Raw genomic sequence first — 2,968 nt, 5'->3', positions numbered from 1 at the left:
AATCAGTTTCTGTTTAGGTGGGGGTGGGGTGGGAAACCCGGCTGATATAGCCAGGTCTGCCTGGTGGGGGTGGAGCACCCCCGGTAGACTTTTCCCTGCTAAAGTGATGGGGGTGGGGTGTATGGGCCAGCAGGCTCAGCGGGAGGGAAGGGGGTTAAATCATGAGTGACTTGTGCCTCCTGAATCTGGGGGGCACCCGCAAAAGCAGCCGATGGTGGTGGCCCTGTCGGGGGGGGGGCCTACCGACAGCATCAATGTCAGCCATCGCGGGACACTGGCCCCATCGGGGGGGAACATGTGCTCCCCCGTGCATCCCCTACCAGTCACCTATGGACTAAACTTCCCTGCCTCCACACTCCCACACACGGGACCCCAGCCCAGGTATGCCTGGCTTTCCCCCCTCCTTGCCTCTTATGTGGCAGGGGACATGGCCAGAGCCAGCCCAGGCAGCAGCTTCAGGTAAAGGCAGGGCAGGGAGGGGGGTTAAACTCCCCTGCCTCCCTTCTTTCCCACCGGCATGGGGATTTCAGCTGGGGTCTGCCCTGTTTTCTGCTCCACTGGCCACTCACGCAGCAGGAGACATGGCCAGAGCCTGCCCAGGCAAAGGTGGGAGACCCTGGCTGGAGTCCCAGTGCCAGTGGGAGAGAGGGGAATTTAATCCCCTGAGCTGCCCCCGCTTCACCTGATGTGCTGCCCAAGCCAGTGTCTGGCCTCCCCCCACCTCCTCCCCTGGGTATAAACATGGCAAAGGCTGTGTCCCCCTTCCCCCTCCAGGCACGCCCCAGCTGGGATCCCTGCAAGCCAGCGTGAGAGTTTAAACCCCTCCATAATCATACTCAGCGGCCTGCCAGGGCCTAGCCATGCCCCCACTCTGCCCCACTCCCCCCATCTCAACTTCCCTCCAACCTTGAGGCTGCTACCAAAGGTAAGGGAGGGCTCACTCTAGCACCCCACAGCTTCTAGCCTGAGCCACTGCAGGCATGTAGCTGCATTTCTGGAATCAAAAGTGAATTTCTATTCACTTGCAAATTGGTTCAGTCTACACAGGTTAGAGTTTTTGAATGTCTGTACTTAGCCCTAAAGTGTGACTGTTCACAGGGGGTGCACCTACACATTAATTAATGCACCATAGTTACTGCACATTAAGCTGAGTACTTGTATAATTAAGTACTAAATCAATGCGCAGTAACCAACATTACTGTGCAGTAGCACCGGCACACACCTTTTCAGTGATGCTACTCCATAGTAGCCTAATAATACTGCGCAGTAGCACATTAGCACTGATTGTGCTGCAATGTGTTACTGCACACCATTATTAGGCTAGTGCGCAGTTAGCATCTTATGTAGATGTATCCAAAATGTTCTAACTTTAATACCACTTAACATTCCACCGATTTAGTATAGTCTCAGTTTGACATGTAACTTCACCCTAACTCTTCATCTACTCTGCATTACATAACAAAGGCCTGATCCCTACAGTTAACTTACCCTAACTTGCAAGAGCTCAGGTGCTGCTTTATATTCACTCAATGAAGCATAAAAATTGCAAAGAACCATTTTAATCCCACAGAAGCTGCTGACAGCTACTCGGCCTTTTTCTTTGAACAGGCAGTGCTGTGTTTGGCCCAAAGTAGAATTGCACAGAGGCTCACACATCAGCCTGTCAGCTGAATTATCATCACCATGTTGCCTTTTGTTCTGCAAAATTAATTCACACTTAAACTTCATGGAATGAAATGCTCTCTTCCTCACTGAGGGCAATGTGACCAAAATGGACCCAATAAAGCTACCTGACTAGCAAGGTCATAGAAGGTTCACTGATTACTGGTGCTACCTGACATGCTGGGTCAGTACAAAGATAGAGAGGCCATCAACTGAAGTACCAGTTACTGCACTGCTGAATTTTCCTCAATAGATCTCATGTCCAGATGCAAACTGAGACCAATCTATTTAGTTTATAACAGCTGATATGTTACCTTCCAAAGTGGAAAAGCTGCTGGGTTTAATTCTTGGTTAAACTAAAGGATGGGGCAAATAATAGATCTGGGGTCAGTTGAATTTGTTCAGTTATGTCTGTGAACTAAGTTGCAAAGTACTGTGATGTCTTACAATGTTTGGTGAGCCTTCTCCTGCATTTTCTCCTGTGCCAATCAGTACACGAAGCAGCTGTGCTTCCACACACTTGTATTTGGGCAGTGTCTGTGCTAGATTCAGTTGTATGAAGAACTGGTTTCCCTATATAAAATGCTGATGTATCAAAACCAATTTTTTAAGGGAGAATCTAGGCACCATTTTTGTCAGGACAGGCATCTCAGGCCCAGGCCTCTCAATATCAAACACAATGAAAAGCCCCTGACCCCAGACTATCTAATCACCCCTGACCCCAGACTATCTAATGGTGTTTCAGGGCCTCTTTTAAAATGAGTATATGAAAAAACTGTCTGGTTCTTGACTCTCTCTGTTCCTCTGAAAGGGAACTCCCCGCAGAACTCACTAGGGAACTCTCCAGGCTACATTCTCAGACTGGACTCTCCTTCACGATAACGTAGTGGTTTACACATTGCTGCATATACTGCACATGTGCACATTTGCACAATTTCAACATACAGGAAAAAATATGTTAGTTCATTCACTGTTCCTTCTGGTGACTGAGATTGTTCAAGGACTCCATGTATAGAAAGGATATTGTTCTGAAGCTGAAGATCACAACTTTGTTTCGCTACCTAGGACACATTGAACCCTTTCTCCTCCACAGGCATAATTTTCTTTTGCAGCCTATGATGAAGTAGGTTGTCACCTGTGAAAGCTTAGGCCTGCCTGCACCAATTAGGCTCTAGGGTGTCACCCTGCCTTCTTCCTGACTTCAAACTAACTGCCCCTGTCTATCAGCCTCTCCCTGTTTCCTTGGGACACTGATCATCGTCTATAAACTCACAAGGGGGGACCAGAAGGGTTTAGGGGAGACACT

Source organism: Gavialis gangeticus, unplaced genomic scaffold (assembly GCF_001723915.1).
Source record: "Gavialis gangeticus isolate Ggan-Ray unplaced genomic scaffold, GavGan_comp1, whole genome shotgun sequence".
In the NCBI taxonomy this organism is placed as follows: Eukaryota; Metazoa; Chordata; order Crocodylia; family Gavialidae; genus Gavialis; species Gavialis gangeticus.
This window is presented reverse-complemented; position numbering follows the sequence as displayed.